This window comes from Mus musculus, chromosome 4 (assembly GCF_000001635.26).
Source record: "Mus musculus strain C57BL/6J chromosome 4, GRCm38.p6 C57BL/6J".
Taxonomy (NCBI): domain Eukaryota; kingdom Metazoa; phylum Chordata; class Mammalia; order Rodentia; family Muridae; genus Mus; species Mus musculus.
The window spans coordinates 78,248,082-78,270,203 of NC_000070.6; the positions used below are offsets into that span (position 1 = coordinate 78,248,082).

The following is a 22,122-nucleotide window of genomic DNA, read 5'->3' on the forward strand; positions in this document are numbered from 1 at the left end:
CATAATATGAAATTCACAAAGAATCTATAAAAAGTTTAAGAATTATTTTTTAACCAGGTATGATGGCCCAGGCCTTCGATTCCAGCATCCATGGAGGCAAAGACCTCAAGGGATTAGCAAGTAAACTCTAAACCTTGGATAGTATATTTTCAACTAGACAGTAGCAGCCTATGAAGAGAGGAGGAATGCTGTTTTGGAGAAACTGTGTCAATGGGAATGGACACTGAAATTTCAAAAACCCGTGGTATTCTTTGTCAGCTTTTTTTTTTTTCTTCTGCATCGTATTTGAGGATAATAATTTTAGTAAACTCTCAGTTGCTACGGTCCAAGCCTTCCTTTCTGCTGCCATGCTTCTCACCAGGATTGTCAAGGGCCCTAAACCTCTTAAAGTGTAAAACCCTACAAGCTCTTTCTTCAGTGAGCTGCTTTTGTTATGGAATCTCTTCACAACAATAGCAAAGTAACTAAGCCTTCACTTCACTTTCTCTTAAACATTGTACATATGTACTCTGAGAGAGAAGTGGTTTGAACAAAAACTGAGATGAAACTAAGAAAATAGTCTTATAACAGAACCAAAAGATAACATAAAAAAAGAGGATGTGAATCTGATTTTGAAGGCATGAAAGGAATCAGATTGAAAGGATTATAGAGTGTAGTAAAGGTTCATATCCCTGGAGGGACCTTGGATAGTCAATATATGGTGTTGTGCAGGTAAAGCCCAAAGTGCCTTATAGAATCCAGAAGACTAGAGAGGCCAGAATCAATAAAAAGCCACTGCATAAGGTGGTATGTAGTGATGCCCAGCAGTAAGTTGAAGTAGCAGTAATACCTAAGCCCTTTGCACATAGTTTTAATAAAAATAATCTCATTAAGATTTGTGGATGCCTGACATAGAGCTGAAAGTCTTGGTGTCTGCTCTACTGGATTCTGATTTTCGTTTTTTCCAGTCTTTCCTTGTTTTGCCCCTATTCCTCTCCTTTGGATTGGGAATGTATACTTGGTGCTAGTATAGGCTGGAGGCATATTATTTTTAAAAGCTGTCACAATTATAAGACTACCTAGGTAGAAGAGACTTTGGATTTTGGACACTGTAACACATTCAGATTTTTAAAGACTATGGAGACTTTTGAAGTTGGGATGAATATATTTTGCTTCTAGTCATTTCCACAAATTTATGGAATCTAGGACATAATGCTGTGGCTGGATTACAAAATGTCTTACTTAGTTCCAAGTTTGTTGTTTGTTTAACACTTGTTTTCCAGCTAATGATGCTATTTGGGCAGGTTAGAGAGATGACGTTTTGCTAGAAGAAGTAGGTTCCTGAAAGCATGTCTAAAGACTTTCTAGCCAAGTCCTACTTCTCCTTTTCTCCTTGCTTCCTGAGTAAAGATGTGGCTAATTATCCTTCTTCTATGTCCACATACTTTCCTTGCATATTGGATGTCTTTCATACCGTGATGGACTTCTCCCTTCAGAAGTATATGCCAAAATAAACCAGTACTCCCTTAAGTTTGTGTTAAGGGCACTTTATCACAGCAACAAAACCATAACAAAAATACAACCTAACACCATTGTAATAACTATGACATCCAACTTCATAACTTGTAAAGTAGCTTTACTTTGTGGTTGTGTGTTTCAAAACTGATAATTGAAGGTAAAGTCTTCAGGGCCAGCCAAGTATTTTAAGAGTGAACTAACCTCCTCTGTTAAGAAAATAGTTTCTTAAAAATAATACACTCCTTTTTATTTTTATGTGGATAGTATGTTTTCTAGATGTGTGTGTGTGTGTGTGTGTGTACTACATGTATGACTGGTGCCTATAGAAGTTAGAAGAATTCATTGGATACCCTAAAATTTGGGTTGATGATGGTTGTGAGCTGGGAACTGAACCTGGACTCCCTGTAAGAACAGCAAGTGCTATCAACTGGTCATCTATTGCTTCCATCCCAGTAAAACAACTGTTCGTGAACAAATTTTGCATGTAATGTTTGCATTGACTGTGAAGATGTACGGTCTCTCATTTTAGATCAGGTATCTCTAGGTCAAATGATGATTCTTACAATATGCATATCCAATTCAGTATTACAACTAATTACATCTCAGAAATGTATAACTCAAAGAACTTATTTAAAATAATATAACCTAGTATTCTATGTCTATGATTCTCTAACATCAATAAATATTATCAATATGAAAAATGATGTGTCTATACATACTTCACTGGAAAGAGAGGCCCATTGGACACGCAAACTTTATATGCCCCAGTACAGGGGAACGCCAGGACCAAAAAAGGGGAGTGGGTGGGTAGGGGAGTGGGGGTGGGTGGCTATGGGGGACTTTTGGTATAGCATTGGAAATGTAAATGAGCTAAATACCTAATAAAAAATGAAAAAAAAGTACTGGAAAATAAGTAAAATATTTAATGTGTATATACAAAGTAATGATACATAATATAATTAGCCAAAGTCATGTAAAAGGGCAGAATTGTTAGAGTAAATGTATCTTACAAAGGGGGGTTTAGTGGCTTACACAACACAACTGTGGGGTCCAACAATGGCTGCCTCATGATATGTAACCTGAGAATCAGGTACCTGCTAGTCTATAAGCCTATACAGTTGAGTAGTCCCAATGCAGAATTGAAGGGTTAGAGGATTTCTGAAGAGTTTATGCTCTCCAGTCTTCTTTTGAAGGCCTGCTTTCTGGAGAGAGAAAAGAAAAACAGTGAGTAGATAGATCAACACTAATGAGTAATGGCCAGATAGCAGCATAACTTTTTCACTAGAGCATCTTTCTATCTGGCCTTCCACAGAGGGTAATGCTTACTCTAAGTAGGTCCTCACAGCTCAGGTAATTTTATTTTACTTGGAATGCCCTGCCAAATGCACCCAGAAGCCATTTTTCTTTGTTGACTCCAGATCCAATCAAGGTTGTGGTGAAAATTAGCCGGCACATCTTATAACCAATTTTTATTTTTCTTTGAAAGGAAGTGAATTCTTAAGAAAATCAGGGAAAGTTTTATTTAGTGTTATTGAATTATTTGGAATATGTAAACAGGAAAACTATATTTTCTCTGATCTTGTTAAATTTTCATTCATTGCCCCCTTTTTTGTTTTAGTAAGTGGAAACCACGAGGAGTAAAGTTTATATAATTAAAAATGCTGAAAACATGGTAGACTTTAGGTGAAGATGTGTTGAGAATGTTCTAAAGATAACTTTTGTTCATACTATTTACCAATATGAATTTTATTCTATGCTAGAGCTATGTATTTTCAATCAATCATGGTATCAAGTTTTGAGATACAATCTAAATTTAAAGAAAAGTAACATGAATTCTTATTTTATAGTTTTCTTATTTCAATAAAATTGGTTATTTTCATAAACTTCAGGTAATTTTATTTTAATATCTTTCTTTTTTCACCCTTCTTCATAATAGAGTTTCTCAGTAAAGGATTATTTAAAAATTTGTGTGTGTGTGTGTGTGTGTGTGTGTGTGTGCTGGGATTGGATATTTGGTCCTTGCACCTGTGAGGAAAGTATACTTCCATCCAGACTCATTTCTGTCCTCCAACTTTTAAAACTTTAATCGTAATGTACTATTAATAACAGAAAAACTCTACACACAGACTGTTGTAGTAATAGCCTTTAGAACATGAGCCTTACATCAAGAAAATATGCCTAGTGTGAATAAACTTTAAATTTTATTTTTATCCACAAATCTGTAGAAATACCAGGTACCTATTTTGGCAAAAATAATTTTGATTCACACTTAACTCCTCCACTCTGGTTTAAATGTCACTTTAACATGTTCAACATTGCTCAACTAACATGAATAAAACATCTTATATAATATTCAAGTGCCTGTTTAGTCAGGTAACCTTAAATGGTCTTTGAAGATTTTTACATGCCCAATACCAACACAGAATTGATGGTAATTTTTGAAATAATTGAAAATAATTTATTCATTAACATTTATTCTTTTATCTACAATGCCATAACTCCATTGTTTACTTGAAAATAACTTTTTTGGGGGTGGGTGGGACGGGGAATGACAGAATACACCTTTACTACTATCACTCTAGACGCAGCGAATCTCTGAGTTCAACAACAGCATTATCTACATAGTGAGTCCCATGCAGTCAGAGTTGCATAGTAAACCCTGCCTCAAACATAAAATAAAGAAATAAACTTAAATGAACTTTTCTACTAGAGATATGTAAAATGAAGCAAAAGATCTATGATAATTGTTATTATATTTAATTTTGACATCCTTGAATATCATTTTAACTTTTGACCTTTCCAATTATCTGATTATTAAAAAATCGTCATTCCTGTTTTATAAAGAAAAATACTAAGATTCATAAATTTTTCATGTACATAAGCATTTTGCCTTCCTCTATATAAGTACACCTTATACATGCAGTACATGCAGAGGCCAAAAGAGGAGGTGAGAACCCTGAGAATAGCAGTTAGAGAAGGATGAGAGCACCACTTAGATGCTTGGAATGGAGCCCCCTGATCTGCAAGAGGAGTAAGAGGTCCCAACCCCTAAAGCATTTCTCCATCCCCCAGACTCATAACATTTAAGTGGCATTCCCACTTACTTTTCTAATATAAGGTTCCACAATCATACAAGCCATCGACTAGAATACCAAAGTTAGTATGTTTCAGAGCTTTGGAACAATTTCAAGTTTTCTTCAAGAACAAGCAAAAGGCAACATTTCCACTGCTGCTCCAGAATGGGATTTACTTTTCTTAGGCGTTGTGGTGTACCTCATGTGTGTTATTTGTCAAGCACATGAGCATGTTAACAGCTTTGAAAATTCAGATCACATAGTATAGATTATGAGGAAGCCATGGGGCATCGTGTGTGTGTGTGTGTGTGTGTGTGTGTGTATAAAGTAAATATTAGAAAAAGCATCAGACACCATCAGTATTGCTACATGGATTAAGACTTGGAATGTTATCTACATAAAATTCATCATCCTTTCTTCAGGCTGGAATTTTGTGTCTCTCACACACAGAAGATGTAATGCATACTGCATGGTTTCATGATTACATTGTTTATGACCTATCACTTTACCAGATTAATATATGTTTTTGAGATTTTTTTTAATTAAGTGGCTTAGAAAGTTCAATTCTTCTATAATTTTTGTCACTCAATTTTGACATCAACTATCTTACCTATTATTTTTTTCTTTAAACTCTTCCAAAAATAGTTGCATTTATTCCTTTTCCAATGAAACAACTGCCATGTGTAGACTGTCCTTCAATTGGACCTAATTGAATCATGAATACAAAATTGAAATATGCAATTAAACATAGATTTGGTCAATATACAAGAAAACAAACAGGTTATATTGTTTACAGTTTTCAATGTGGTTGCTTTTTTTCATGTTTTTGTTTTCAGAATCTTTCTGAAAATTTAAATATGAAGTTAAAAATTGCTATGAAAGATTAAGAACATTATTTATTTATATTGTATGTCATTTTAAAAATATTAAATAATATATTCAGGTAAAAAATCCAGATTTAAACCACCTACTTTAAAAGATATTTTATTGACACTCAAGGAAATGATGGCTGTCTCATAGAAATGAGAATGTAATGTACAAAAATTTCAATTATTTAGATTAATATAGATCATACATTCTCATAAACCAGAATGTGGCATATGACCTTCTTTTGAATTAATCTTCTTAACCATAATGGAAGGCTCTGACATTTGAGGCTATAAAAGCATGGTTCACTACCTCTGCAGTGTGGACAGTTATCTTATATCTCTGAAAATATTCCTTCTGATTGCATTCCAAGAAAGACTCTTTTGAGAAACCAGCACTTCCTATTCCGGCAATTGTCTTTGGCCAGACACATTTGGTAGCAATTGTAATCATGGTGCAGGAGAAGAAACTTCTAAAAACTGTAATAAATGAGACACTTAAAGTTCTGAAAAAGAAAAACCCATGAAAGCAAAAGGTAGGTAGGAACCTTCAGTCAGGAAAAGGCAATAACAGCCTCAAACAATATTAAGGTTTTTGCAAATCGGCATTTTCTTCTATAGTAGAAAACACTCATTGTTAAAGAAACCAATACAGAAACAATATGTTAGAAGTACAGGACAGCAGTAACAAATAAATATATTTTTCTTCAATATGACCACTTTATTTAAACTTTAATTAAGGGCAAATAAAATCTATGTATCACACAATAAACTAGAAGTCCAGTGCCTCCATTACCTCATTAATGAAGAGCTCCTCATGCATAATCACAAATACTTCAAAAATACTTCAGCATATGTCTTTTTGGTGGCCACTTCAAATATATAGCATTCCTCTCTACTGAGGGGGTAAGCATATATTGATAAATATAAGAATATTTCCTTTAATATTTTAATGTATCACCACAGGTATGAGATGATTAACAAAATATCATTCTATATAGTTAAGATAAAGTCATGGAATGATTAAAATGCTTTTTCAGGAAGTTATGAGCAATCCATAGAAAGAGAGTCACATTAATACCAGGCTGCAAAGATATCCAGCATAGAGACAACTTTAAAGTCTAATATCTGACAATGCACATCCTGGTAACCATCAAAATTTATTAGGTGAGGAACTGACAGTAGTAAGATGGTAGCTTCCTCTTTGTGCTAAAAACTCACAGCACAGTTATTTGTAGAACTTGCAGTATATGTGTTTATGTATTTACAGGGGAAATATTCAAATATTTGAAAGAAAATGTAATAAATAAGCAATCTTTAAAATCATGATTTTCTGCCTATGTATAGTATATGCCTTATTATGTAGATTAAACTAGCAAACATTAGAACTATATTAGAGTCTTCAGTATGGGAACAGGCATGATATGGGAGCAATGGTTGACCAATTATCATGCCCAGTTTGACTCCTCCACAGACTGAGATAATTAAATCCCACCACCAACATCATGTAACTCTAAGAATGTAGATACAGCCTGTCTGGATCTACATCCTACTGGGGAACTGTGTGAGCTTGAACCCAATCTCGACCTCTTTCTCTGTAAACTGAAAATAGCCTTTATTCATTAATTTAGGGCAATTAGATTACTACAGGAAACAGTGTACACTGCAGCCATTACATGCCTGACTTGCAAGAAGAATCGTATAAATATGACAGACTTTCTTATACTTTTATGATTCGCACTAAAATAAAAATATTGTTCTTTATTTTTAAAATAAACTTCATTAAACTGTAAAAAAGCCTAAACATGTAGCTTAACAATATTAGTTTTGCTTACAGTTATTATTGTGTTGAGATTATTAGGATTTATTAAATGTGTAACTTGCAATATCATACTGTGAGGTATGTTATAAAATGCATACATTTTCTTAATAAACATGCATGTTTAGTGTTGTTGAACCTTACGAGAATCTTTATACTTATTGCAAAGGCTACCTTATTTTCATGGATCATAAAACAACAACAACAAAATCAAAGTTTTTCATAGGATGTTAACTCATTGTTCCTGATAAAGGACAAAGTAAAGGCTTCTTCAAAATTGCACTATGGTTTCCAAGAGTATCTAAATTTGGGTAGGATCATCTTATCTGAACTTTTGAGCCTCTTGAGATTTTTTAAATTAGATATTTCCTTTACTTATATTTCAAATGCTATCCCCAAAGTCCCCTATACCCTCCCTATGCCCTGCTCCCCTACTCACCCACTCCCACTTCTTGGCCTTGGCATTCCCATGTACTGGGGCATAGGAAGTGGCCACTTGATCTTTGACAAGGGAGCTTCTTGAGATTTTCCATCAGGATATTTCAATTTCATTCTTTTCTGTCTTTAAAATACATGAAGTTGTTCTCCTAGTTTCCTTTCCTTGCCATTTTCCTTATGAACTTCAAACATATCTGCTACTTCCTCTTTAGTAGTCTAGTGCATCTGCTTAACTGTGGTGACAGCAAACACACAGAATCAGTAAATAAATATACCTTATTCCAAACGAAAGTTTTTCCTTTGTAAGCTCCTGTTTGTATCTCTCTTTTATCAAATATATAATGGGTGAGCATGTTTAGAAATAAATCATTCTATCAGTTTGTATCATGAAAGAAGTGTCTCTCTAACTCTTTAAATGACTCAGTCATGATTAGGGAAGTGAAAAACAGAAGTTGATAGAAGACATTAACAAATATTTAAGTATGTTAAAAAAAATGGTCTTCTGGATATTTGAGTGAACTCAGAAAACCTTGCTAAATCAGTAAATACATTATGCTGTCTGAATAAGCAGGTGGGCATTTATCTCCATGCTTCTGGTATTGCCTGTTCAGTTGAAAATGTCTATAATGTTCCACAAAAACAAAAATCACAGATGTTTATATAGCATAAGCTGAAACCAGTGATCAAGTTATTATCTACTTCAGGATATTCCGTAAAGTTTCTACTCAGGTCAGTAATGTTATATGTATCCATTTCCAAAATAGGGAGTAAAGTCAAACAATGACAGTAAATATCTGAGTGGCATCCAACACAACATTTAACTTTAAGAAACTATGAACGTATTTATATATTACATAAATTCTCTCTTTTAATGTAAGATTGACAATTGGGTACCTAAATTGTTTATTTTTAAGATTAAAGAAGAACTTATATTCATTCAATAGAAAAATGACATTGAAGTAACTTATTTAAAAACTCATTAAAGAGATAAAGTTTCAAAGTAAATATTTAAGTTGCAAAAGATGCCCAGAGACCTGCCCTTTGCCCCACAACCCAGGCAGGCCATGTGGTGCAGTAAGGGGAAGACAAAAATAGACCCACCAGTGGTCTGTAGACCAGTCTATACCAGGGCTGTAGACTTATTAGGCCCACTTACCATCATGTCATGTGGCACAGCAAAGGAGATCATGCAGAAGCCCAGAAGCCATTGGCCCCTCCTGCAGCAGGAACCACTACACTGTGCAAGTGTGTGGTAGAAAGATGGGACAGAAAAGGAAGCAGAACAGTTTGCAAATTATGAAGAGAGGTAGAACTGGAGATCCCAGGACAGAGAGAAATAGCCTGTTTGTGAGTTGTCTGCCCCCACCCCCCCTGAGGCCATGCGGAAATTCCAGCCCTTGCTGCCACTGAGGGCCATGTATGGGTCCATGGATATATAACAGCAGAATGTGTTGATCTCTGTGACTCATATTACCACTAACGAACATGTGTATGTGCCTGGTAGAAATAGGGATGCCACAGCCATGTAGACCTGGAGATGCCTCTCAGTGGCCACAGTTCTGTGGAGAGCTAGACCCGCCTTTCCTGACTGCAGCACTCCTATGAGCAGACCCTATACCTCACCTGGACATCACAACAGATCTGGAGTAGGGGGTGGGGGTGAGTTGGCTCAGAGTTTGGGAGTGTGGAAGAGATGACTTTGTCAATTGTCTGTGATGAGGTAGCAAGGACACAGATAATGCCCTACTCTCTCCCCTTACACCTCAACATCTCTGACAATGCTGAAAGCTGAAGATCTAGACCTGGTCCTCACTGGCTTCAGCACTCAGGAGAATGGATCTTGCACCTCACCTGGACAGAATAGCAAAGCTGCCCCTGATGTCTTGAGGGCAAGATCACAGAAGTGCTGGCCCCACCACTCCTCTGGCATGAGGTGGCCTTGCAGGCACAGATGTGATACCCTTTCCCACCTTACCTCTTGCCACCCGTGGTAGTCAGGAGAGCTGGTCCCAAGGTTATGAGAGCAGGAGTGGTACCTCTGCCCCTCTTTTAGCTATACTACTCAGGAGATCTGGCAGCATAGTAGATGACCCTAATGGTGAAGGCATGTGTGAGCCAGCTCTGCAGGGGACAAGAATGGGAAAGCTGACCCAGACATTTGACAGCTGCAGCACTTGGGAGAGTGAGGCTTCCACTAAGACTGGTCAGCACAGTGGAGTTGTCTTTACTGGCATGGATCCAGATGAGCCTACTCTGTGGGCATGAGAACAGAACTGACCTTGTCTTTTGCAGATGGTGGCATTGGGTGGCCTAGCCACAGAAATGCTGGAGAGCTTTCCCTGGTGGTGCAGATAAGGGAGACCTAACATGTGAACCAGGTCAGCTCCCAGATCTAGGGCTTTAAGTTGGCCAACCACAAAATCTACATCCTCTGTGAGCTCTTAGAGTACACGAAAGGGCTGGTTCTACTGATCCCACAATCTATGATCTTCATGACAGAGGGCAACAACAGAATAACCAGGAAAAGTCCCAGTGAAGATCCAGTGTTGATGGTGTCATAGAAGCCAGAGAACTGGAATTACATAAATGCATCATTGCAATGCACATTTACAGGTGAAGACATAAGGACAGAAGGGTGACTATGGAACACACTGTGCCAACTACAGTTTCCATGACAAGATGGTTTTATGCATTATTATGTTTATATTTTGTCTATTTGTGCTTGCTTTAGGGGAGGTACAAGGGTGGTGGGTCTATACAAGAGAACAAGAACATGAGTGGATGGGACTGCAGTGCATGATGTGAAACTCACAATGAATAGAAAATAAATATAATAATCGATAGAGTCATCAAAATGGCTCTGTATGTAAAGGTAATTTCTCTCCTGTTTTATCTCTGGAATCTAAAAGGTAAGAGTTTTTCTCTGACATAGACCTCTCTCTCTCTCTCTCTCTCTCTCTCTCTCTCTCTCTCATTTGCTCCCACTTTTTCTTCATTTCCCTCCCTCCCTCTTCCACAGTGTAAAATCGTGTAAGATTCATAAAATTTATTAAAATTAGCACTTAGAACAATCAAATATTAGGATTGTTACTTACATACTTTCTTGACAGATATGATGGTAGATACTTATACTGTCTCAGTGAAAACTGAGACAGGACTATCACACATTCTGGACTAGCCAGACATAGATATACATATTAATAATAAAACCACTTGTCCTATAGTTGGCTTATTAACTGTTTGACAGATGCCTAGGAAATGAGAATTCTTATAACACAGAAGATAATTGCTTATCAAGTCTCTAGCATTGTGCTAATAATAACTACAGTTAAATGAAAAGCAAACATAAAATCCCCTGTCAAAATTATTAGTTATATGATGTAGCATTCATATCTGAATGTTTTGAGCAAAACAAGAAACACCAATAAAAGCTCTAGGAAGATAAGGGGCTTAAACCTTTATTGTATTTTCAGAAATCCTATCACCAGTAAATATATGGTAAATATTTATAACAGGAACAAGAAAAACTGTGTGAAGATACTCACCAATCAGTAAAATATACTTAACGTGGTTGGTTGGAGTTCAAAGAAATGATGGTAAAGAATTTGTGATCTGTGTGCTATATTTTCCCATTGATCTCAGTAACAGAGTTTACTGCTTACAAAATCTGAAGCAACTTTCAAACATTTTAAATACATTATAAAAAAATCCCAAGAATCTTAAGCTATAAGTAATAAGTACTTCACTTAGATAGTGATAGTATTGAAAGGCATATTGCCTAAGGGTACAAACTGAGATCAATATGAGAAGCTGAGCCCAAACACTGTAGACAACATTGCCTGTTGCTTTTGTAGCCCACATGAATTTTCAAGTGTAGCAATTCAGGCATTTTTATTTTAGATAAGTTTCTATTAACATTTATGATACGTATGCCTCTACATAAATTTGTATATTAAGCAAGAACACAATCGATTACTAAAATTATCTTTCATAGCGTCCATGCATAAGTATCAAGTAAGTATGGCTACTATTGAAATAATATTAATAGTTACCATATTATGATATATAAGGTACATCTTCAAATTCAGAGATTTTCATGAATATATGGTCTTGAAATATGCAAATTTAATATGAAATCATAAACATATTCACAGAACAGTGAAGATATACTATCTTGTACTAATATACACAAGTAGATACACAAGTAGATAATAATGCTATGGAATTCCTGATTTGAAAAGTATTTGATTCAAATACTTTTAGGAAGTAAGTTTTTAGAGATGATCTTAGTTTCTAGAAAGATGTATTAAAGTTAGACTCAAGAATAAAATGTGCCAGCTGGGCAGTGGTGGCATATGCCTTTAATCCCAGCACTTGTGGAGCAGAGGCAGGCAGATTCCTGAGTTTGAGGTCAGCCTGGTCTACAGAGTGAGTTCCAGGACAGCCAGGGCTACACAGAGAAACCCTACCTCAAAAAAAAAAAAAAAAAAAAAAAAGAATAAAATGATAAAATGTGTAAAATGTGCCCATTATGCAGAATAATAAGTAAAGGGCATAATAAGAAATACAATGAGCTTTCATAATCACATTAAAAAGAGAAATAGACTTGGGTCAATTTTATGTTCAAGGAAAAATCATTTAGGTCCAAGGATAAAGTTGTGGGTGTATGTTATGATAAGACAAGGTCATGTAAAAACTTTTGCTTTGAACTTTTAATCAGTATATTATAATTACATACTGCTTTAAACTTAATCTCAACATTCTTCTGTAACTCCCATTTTATGCAACATTTTATCTCTGAGGTAATTTTCTATAGAAATTTTGGTCTACAAAGATATAAAAAGAGCAGAGAGAATAAATAAAGTTGGTTGGCTTAATGGTTTGGCTTTGGAGCTTTTCTCTATCCACACATCCTCACATCCATCCATTCAAATGTATATGCCTACTTGTCTATATCTTTGTGCGTAGGTATGTGTGTATGTAGGTAAGCATGCATAAATACCTGTGGAGTTGATTGTGATAGATGGCCTGGCTTGGCCGGAGTGTGGGTATATGAGTGTTTGAAGGTATATGTGTCTGTGTATATTTGCCTGTATATAGAATCTTAGCTCTTTCTCTATTCTTCCTCTCTGGTTCACAAAGAGTTAACCAGTTTATCCAGTGAGGTTTCCCATTGAATCACCAGAGAAAGAAGCACCAGCACCTGCATAGTCTCACAAGAGACAGCTCTATCTGGGTCCTTTCAGCAAAATCTTGCTAGTGTATGCAATGGTGTCAGCATTTGGAAGCTGATTATGGGATGGATCCCTGGATATGGCAATCACTAGATGGTCCATCCTTTCGTCACAGCTCCAAATTTCATCTCTGTAACACCTTCCATGGGTGTTTTGTTCCCATTCCTAAGAAGGGGCAAAGTGTCCACACTTTGGTCTTCCTTCTTCTTGAGTTTCATGAGTTTAGCAAATTGTATCTTATATCTTGAGTATTCTAAGTTTCTGGGCTAATATCGACTTATCAGTGAGTACATATTGTGTGAGTTACTTTGTGATTGGGTTACCTCACTCAGGATGATGACTCCAGGTCCATCCATTGGGTTAGGAATTTCATAAATTCATTCTTTTTACTAGTTGAGTAGTACTCCATTGTGTAAATGGACCACATTTTCTGTATCCGTTCCTCTGTTGAGGGGCATCTGGGTTCTTTCCAGCTTCTGGCTAGTATAAATAAGGCTGCTATGAACATAGTGGAGCATGTGTCCTTCTTAACGGTTGGGACATCTCCTGGATATATGCCCAGGGGAGGTATTGCGGGATTCTCCAGTAGTACTATGTCCAATTTTCTGAGGAACAGACACACTGATTTCCAGAGTGTTTGTACAAGCTTGCAATCCCACCAACAATGGAGGAGTGTTCCTCTTTCTCCACATCCTCGCCAGCATCTGCTGTCACCTGAATTTTTGATCTTAGCCATTCTGACTGGTGTGAGGTAGAATCTCAGGGTTGTTTTGATTTGCACTTCCCTGATGATTAAGGATGTTGAACATTTTTTCAGGTGCTTCTCTGCCATTCGGTATTCCTCGGGTGAGAATTCTTTGTTCAGGCCTGAGCCCCATTTTTTAATGGGGTTATTTGATTTTCTGGAGTCCACCTTCTTGAGTTTTTTATATATATTGGATATTAGTCCCCTATCCGATTTGGGATAGTAAAGATCCTTTCCCAATTTGTTGGTGGTCTTTTTGTCTCATGGACTGTGTCTTTTGCCTTCCTGAAGCTTTGCAATTTTATGAGGTCCCATTTATCGATTCTTGATCTTACAGCACAAGCCATTGCTGTTCTATTCAGGTATTTTTCCACTGTACCCATATCTTCGAGGCTTTTCCCTATTTTCTCCCCTATAAGTTTCAGTGTCTCTTGTTTTATGTGGAGTTCCTTAATCTACTTAGATTTGACCTTAGTACAAGGAGATAGAAATGGATCAATTCGCATTCTTCTACATGGTAACTGCCAGTTGTGCCAGCACCATTTGTTGAAAATGCTGTCTTTTTTCCACTGGATGGTTTTAGCTCCCTTGTCAAAGATCAAGTGACCATAGGTGTGTGGGTACATCTCTGGGTCTTCAATTCTGTTCCATTGGTCTACTTGTCTGTCACTATACCAGTACCATGCAGTTTTATTTTGTTTGATTGTTTGTTTGTTTGTTTGTTTGTTTGTTTTATATCACAATTGCTCTGTAGTACAGCTTTAGGTCAGGTGTGGTGATTCCACCAGAGGTTCTTTTATCCTTGAGAAGAGTTTTTGCTATCCTAGTTTTTTTGTTATTTCAGATGAATCTGCCAATTGCCCTTTCTAATTCGTTGAAGAATTGAATTGGAATTTTGATGGGGATTGCATTGAATCTGTAGATTGCTTTGGGCAAGATAGCCATTTTTACTATATTGATCCTGCCAATCCATGAGCATGGGAGATCTTTTCTGAGATCTTCTTTAATTGCTTTCTTCAGAGACTTGAAGTTCTTATCATATAGAACTTTCAAGTCTTTAGTTAGAGTATTTTATATTACTTGTGACTATTGAGAAGTGTGTTGTTTCCCTAATTTCTTTCTCAGCCTGTTTATTTTTTGTGTACAGAAATTACCCAAGGAGCTAAAAGGAACTGCAACCCTATAGGTGGAACAACAATATGAACAAACCAGTACCCTGGAACTCTTGTCTCTAGCTGCATATGTATTAAAAGATGGCCTAGTTGTCCATCACTGCAAAGAGAGGCCCATTGGACTTGTAAACTTTATATGCCCCAGTACAGGGGAACGCCAGGGCCAAAAGGGGGGAGTGGGTGGGTAGGGGATTGGGGGGGTGGGTATGGGGGACTTTTGGGATAGCATTGGAAATGTAAATGAGGAAAATACCTAATAAAAAAGAGAGAAAAAAAAGCACCAGTATTTCTTCCCTGCTGCTTTATGATGAGGTACTAAGGAGCCTCAGGGGAACTCAGGTAGGCAGGTCAGCCACTGTAGCAAAGTAACTTAGACTTAAGGAAAATACATGTTTAATTATTACACAGCAACCCTAAATATCTAGTAAGACCAAGTCTTATCCCCAACGAAGCTCTTCCCTCTGCTGCCTCAAGAGGAACCAAATAAGAGAGAACAACTGCTAGGGCTGGCCTTTGGCAATGAATATATATTTGAAAAGAATGGTGTTTTTGTTGTTATTGTTGCTTTTTAAGACTGTTTTACAATGTGGGTAGTCCAACACTTGTGACTTGACTTTACAGAAAAAAACCCAGTCAGTGTAGGTAATTTAATCAGTAGTTCTGGTAGTTACCCCACATAAGAGGGCTGAAGAATCCAGGTTCTAATGTCAGAGGCTAATGGTAGCAACAGTGGCAACAGCAAAAATATTGTAAATGAGTGTATAGCAAGATGTGGACATCGCTTCTCGGCCTTTTGGCTAAGATCAAGTGTAGATGTGGACAGAGCAGATGAACCCAGAATAATATGTAAAGGGAAGAGGAACCCACAACAAGATCTGAACAGGGTGAGTGAACACCACAAGAAAATGTGAATATGGTAGATGAACTCATAGCAAGATGTGAACACATTAAGTGAACCCAGAGAAAAATGTGAACAGGGTAAATGAATCTACAGCAAATGAATCTCATCAAGGCTGCACTAACTCATCTACAGCAAGATGTGGACAAAGTAGATGACCCAAGAGCAGGATGTGAAGAAGAGAGATGAACTCAAACCGAGATGTGAACTACAGAGAAGAATCCAGAATGAGATATTAACAGGGTTGATAGGAATCTGGAGTGAAATGTGAGCAGTTTATATGAACCAAGATTAGGATGTGAAGAAGGTAGATAAATGTGGGAACTAAAAAGGGGCCAGGGGAAGAGGGGGGAGGGAGGACCCATGTCCCGCCAGAGTTCCACCTATGCTCTAAGCAGGCAGACATGGGAGGTCTGCCAGACACTTTCCACTCAGCCCTGGGTAGGCATCCAAGCCTCTGATCCACTCAAGAGTGGACTGGGGTGGACAAGGGGCAGCCCAACCTGGGGGTGCCGGAGGCCACCACACCCTGTAGCCCTGGGGGTTATGGGAGAGAGGGATGTGGAAAGAGAGTGTCCCACCCATTCAAGAGTGAGTGCAGCCTTGATGAGCAGAGACTGTCTATGGTTTTAGAGCTTTATTATAGAAAGGCAAGGGGGAAAGAGAGAAGGTGAGAGAGAGAGAGAGAGAGAGAGAGAGAGAGGCCAGTCATAGCCAAGAGGAGACAAAGGAGGAAAGGAGAGAGAGAGAGAGAGAGGGTGAGAGAGAGAGAAGGTTAGAGAGAAAGAGAGAGTAAGAGGGAGAGAATGAGAGGAGAGGAGAGTAAGAGCAAGAGAACAAAGGTGTGAGAGAGGTGAGAGAGCAAAGAGGGGTCTAACAGCCCCTTTTAAAGTATGCTGCTATCTTTTCTGTTGCTAAGTAACTGGGGAGGAGTTTAGCCTGAAGGTTAGAAGCTTGGGACATTACCTAGGTGACTTCTAGCCTTGCTTCTCTTGTGGGGGCTGAGGGGGGGGGAACTTAGGCAGGAGCCCTAGTTCCAGGAGCATGAGGGAACACCTTCCTTGTCATGTAGGTGAATTATGACTAATCTCGGGTTCAGACCTCAGCTGGACTGGAGACCAGCCTGTCTGTGCATAACCCAGTGCCCCACAGATAAACTCACAGCAAAATGTGTACTGCGTAGATGAACCCTCAACAAAATGTGAAAAGAGTACTCTACAGCAATATGTGACCTGGGTAGATGAACTTACCAGCATTATGGGAAGGTAATACAGAGTAAAACAGGCCAAAAACTATTTGGTTTTTTATTTTACTTTTTTATCTTATTATTTTTTTATTTTTTGGAACCTCTGTTTAGTTGTCTAAAAATGAAGGCAAGAGTATCTTATAGTTTACATTGGGTTTGCCAACTTATTGTATGGTGATTAAAAGAAACCCCTTTTAAGTATTGTGTAGATAATCTTTTAGGTGATGGCAATTAGATCCCATTTGATGATCAAGATGAACTGTTCTAGAAATCAAAAAGTCTGTGTTCCTTGGTTACACTGAAGAGTGTAGATTCAACAAAGTAATGAGTACCTGTTTACCACTCGTGAGGTGGGAGAATGTGCAAGAGTGGAGCCAATAAATGAAGTAAACTAAAGTCTCAAGAAACAGCCAGCTTTAATCAGAGCATCAGACAATGTAAACTCTGAAGGCCAAGAAGAGTCACATCAGGACCTATACAATCAAAATGAGAAACTACCTGTGGCCAACAAGCTCCATCCAGCAGAAAAACTGCATGCAGCAAAACCATATATTTCATTGAACCTTATAAACAATACCAATACTCAGCTCTAATGAATAATCTGATGTAAACTTACTCCTATCAGCTACACTTATGAAGGACACAAAAGCATGATCCAAAAACATTTCCATAGTTTTAAAGAAACAGGTCACAAGGCTCTTGCATCTGTACTAAGAGATTTTTTTTCCATAATAACTCAGAATTCTCCCATGATTCCATTCTTGGACCATGTTCCAATAGGTAGTTATTAAAGTTTATCAATTATTAAAGCAACAGTTCCCTTGTAAATCTGTAATTTGTATTAAATACAAAAGATATCATGAATGAGCCAAGTATAAATGCATCATTATTTATAATATATGGAAAACAGCTACTAAGTAGGTATAAACTATATATATATATATGTTGTGAGAGAGAGAGAGTGAGTGTGTGCAAGAGTAGAGCAAATAAATGAAATACACTAAAGTCTTAAGCAACAGCCAACTTTATTGAGAGCATCATACAGTTATGGAATATATGTATATATATATATATATATGTATATATATATATATATATACATATATATGTGTGTGTGTGTCTATCTCTATCTCTATCTCTATCTCTATCTCTATCTCTATCTCTATCTCTATCTCTATCTCTATCTCTACATACATACATACATACATACATACATACATACATACATACATACTATAACCATAATGGTTCGAGTTCTCTGGGCTCTATGTCACCATCAACATTGGATCCTCACTGAGACTTTTCATGATTTCAAGGGTCTTTCCCACAGGTCTGTACCTGTAACATGCCATTTTTATCACTATTGCTCTATACTGTAGCTTGAGGTCTGGTAGTGATTCCCCCAAAAATTCTTTTACTGTTAAGAATAGTTTTTACTATACTGGGTTTTTTACTTTTTCCATAAGAAATTGAGAATTGCTCTTTCCATGTCCTTGAAGAATGGTGTTAGAATTTTGATAGGGATTGCACTGAATCTGTAGATTTCTTTTGATAGGGTGGCCATTTTTCCTATGTTAATCCTACCAGTCTATGAGCATAGGAGATCTCTCTATTTTCTGAGGTTTTCTTTGATTTCTTTCTTGAAAGACTTGAAGTTCTTGTCATACAGATCTTTCCCTTGTTTAGTTAGAATTACTCCAAGATATTTTGTATTATTTGTGACTATTGTGAAGGGTGTTGCTTTCCTATTTTCTTTCTAATCTCATTTATCATTTGAATAAAGGAATGATACTGATGTATTTGAGTTAATTTTATATCTGGTTGCTTTTCTAAAGTTGTTTTTCAGTTGTAGATATTCTCTGGTAGAATTTTTGGGGTTGCTTATGTATACTATCTTATCATCTGCAAATAGTGATACCTTGACCTCTTTGACAAATAGATCAACCTGAAGACCCAGCTATATGAATCCTGGGCATATATCCAAACGATGCCCCACTATGCCACAAGCACAAGAACACCTGCTCCACTATGTTTATAGCAACCTTATTTGTAATAGCCAGAAGCTGGAAACAACCCAGATGTCCCAAAATGGAATAATGGATACAGAAAATGTGATTCATTTACACAATGGAATAGTATTCAGCTTTTAAGAACAAGGATATAATGAGTTTTGAAGGGAAATGAATGGAACAAGAAACTATCATCGTGAGTGAGGTATCTCTGACCCAAAATGATATTCAGGGTATGTACTCACTAGTAAGTGGATATTAACCAAAGAGTACAGAATACCCAGGATATAATCCACAGAACCCAAGAAGGTTAACAAGACAAAGGCCCTAAGTGACAATGCTTTAATACCACTTTGGACTGAGAAGAAAGTAGAGGGCAGAGGAAGGGAGGAACTTGGTAAGAGAGGAAAGGGGAAGGAGCAGAAGAAAAGGGGATCATGATCAGGTATTGGTTTGGGGGGAGGGGGGAGACCAGGAGTGAATGGAAATATATAACCTGGAGAGGTGGGAAGAGGTGCGGCCCTCTAGAATCTACTAGAGACCCAGGAGGTGAAAGAATCCCAACACTCAAAGGGACAACCTTAGATGAAATGCCTAATAGTGGGGAGAGGGAACTTGAAGAATTCAAATCCAGTAGAAACACAGAGCATCAAATGGAGGGGTGGGGTTGCCATCCATAGGCAAAAACTCTAACCCAGAACTTTTCCTGTACCTGATCTACAGGGACAAAAATGGAGAAGAGACTTATGGAAAGGAGGTCCAGTGATCAGTCCAAATTGGGACCCATCTCAAGGGGATGCTTCAAGGCCTGACACTATTATTGATGCTATGATGTACTTACATACAGAAGCCTTGCATTGCTGTCCTCTAAGAGGTCCTCCAACAACCAGCAGATTCTCACACCCAACCAATGGACTGAAGTCGGGGAGTGGTTGAATTAGGGAAAAGCTGGAAGAAGTTGCTGAAGAGGGTGATCCCATAGGAACACCAGCAGTCTCAACAAACCTGGACCCCCAATGACCTCTCAGACACTGACCCACCAACCAGGAAGTACCTGAGGCCCCTGACACATATACAACAGAGGACTGCCTGGTCTGGCCTCAGTGAAAGAAGATGCACCTAACTCTTTAAAAACTTGAGACCCCAGAGAATTGGGAGGCCTGGCGGTGTGTGTATGAGGGGGTTGTAGGGTTGTAGGGGTATGGGAACATCCTCTTGGATACAGTGGAGGAGTAATGAGACAAGAAACTGTCAGAGGGCAGAACAGGAGGGGGGTAACAGCTACACTGTAAAAATAAAAGATTAAATAAAATAATAATTAAAAATATAGACAAAGGCAGTGTTTAGCAGGACTCTGTATTAAAGAAGATCTTTTTCTTTTGATAGAAGGAATCAGTTAGTCCTTGAAATCTCTTCAGCAAGTAAACCTAAATGCAAAACTGATCTCTTTTGCACTTCAGGCTTGAATGCACAAGAACCCTCTGTCACGGTCTGAATGTGGTAGCCTCCAAAGACATAGACAGATAAACTCACAAAGAAACTATAAAATATGTCTGTTAAAACCACAGTATTAAATATGACCTCTAGTTGTAGAATCTATACACTTAGCACACGAGTTATTCAAGCTCGTGGTGAGCATATGTTCACAATGTCTCACGTGACCAAAAGTTAATAAACATTCCATGGTTAGAGAATAAAGAAAGGCAATGCAAAAAACAGGAAATAGAAATGCATATAAATCTGTTCTTTTACTTCATTACTAAATCACACTGCTGACTAAAATAAAAATAAATAAATTCACATTCAATTTATACTATTAAAATTTATAAATTCAAATACATATGTAACAACTGTCAAATTTGGTAATACAAATGATAATTAGACCGGAATTTTCTTAAATTGTTAGATTCTTAATTTATAACTTGAATAGTTCACTTAGCAACCTACCAATATTATGTACCTTTGTTTTGTGGTTCTTAGAACAGAAAGCAAGCCCTTAAGCATCCTAAACAAGTGCTCCACTCCTGAGGCAAAGCATGACCACGAAGCATGTGGTGAAAATGTTCCATGAAGATATATTTCTCTCGGCCATGAAGATTGGTCCTTTGGTCATTGTTCTTCAAGGAATCAGTTTAAAGCAATCTGTAAACGATTACTAACAATAAACATTTGTCCACTGCAAATGTACTGATACTAAATGTGATCAAAATCCACGAAAATTGAAGAACTGCATAGAAAGAAATATGAATTGTAGTGAGTTTAAATGAAATGTAAAAAGCCATTAAGTTTAATAACGAAAGAAAGAAAATTGTTGTTGAAGACTAAATTATAGATAACAAATATGATTGTTGTCTATAAAATTAATAATTATGGTATGCTTTGAATATAATCATGGGTCTGAATTTTGTATATTATACATGAGGTGTAAGGTGATGGCAATAATATTTGATCTTTGCAGAAAGAGAGTAAATGATAAGGATTCAGTTCTTATAGCTGGATTAGCTGCAGGACGTTGCTAGTCATTCTCCTTATTCTGTTAAGACAAAATATTTGCCCCCTTTCCTCCATATGTTTGAAGTTGGAGAACAGCTTTCCTTCCAGAGAACAGAGAGCTGTTCGCACCAGAGCCACTTCTGCCTATGTCTTGATATTGTACTTCTGAGCATCTAGAATGTGAGCATTCAATATCTGTTCTTCAGAAACCACTAAATCTGCACCACTTTTTTTATAACAGCAAGGGAATCCAACAAGGTGGAATTCTTGGTGATTCTATTCACTTTCTTTTATAATCCGTATTTTCCCAACCTCTTATAAGAATCAGAATTCTTTTGAGAACTATATAAAGTACTGAGGTAAGGCAAAATTCATTCAAATATATTTAATCTTTCCACAATGGTGCCTAGGAGTCTAGTAGCCTAAGTCATGAATGAATATTTCCATATATTCTCATGAAGGCTGAGTAAAACTTAATATTTTGTCTCGTACAAGCTAATTACATCTCTTATATTATATCCTCCAGCCTTTGTAATGAAATTTACTCTACCTCAGTCTTCCTCCTACTCTTACTTTTCCTTCTATGTAGTATGTAAAAACTGAGCAAAATAGTGGGAGGTTTCTTTTGAAA

The 22,122-nt window shown here is 37.2% G+C and overlaps 1 long non-coding RNA gene across 2 annotated transcripts in view; it reads left to right on the forward strand.

Moving 5' to 3' along the window:
* The first annotated feature begins 19,785 nt into the window (after positions 1-19,785).
* The window catches only part of Gm32545, a 114,842-nt gene continuing 112,505 nt past the window's right edge, over positions 19,786-22,122 (forward strand). For both annotated transcript variants that reach the window (XR_881371.1, XR_881372.1), the window contains exon 1: positions 19,786-20,164. This is a non-coding gene — a long non-coding RNA (predicted gene, 32545). The remainder of the gene's footprint in view (positions 20,165-22,122) is intronic.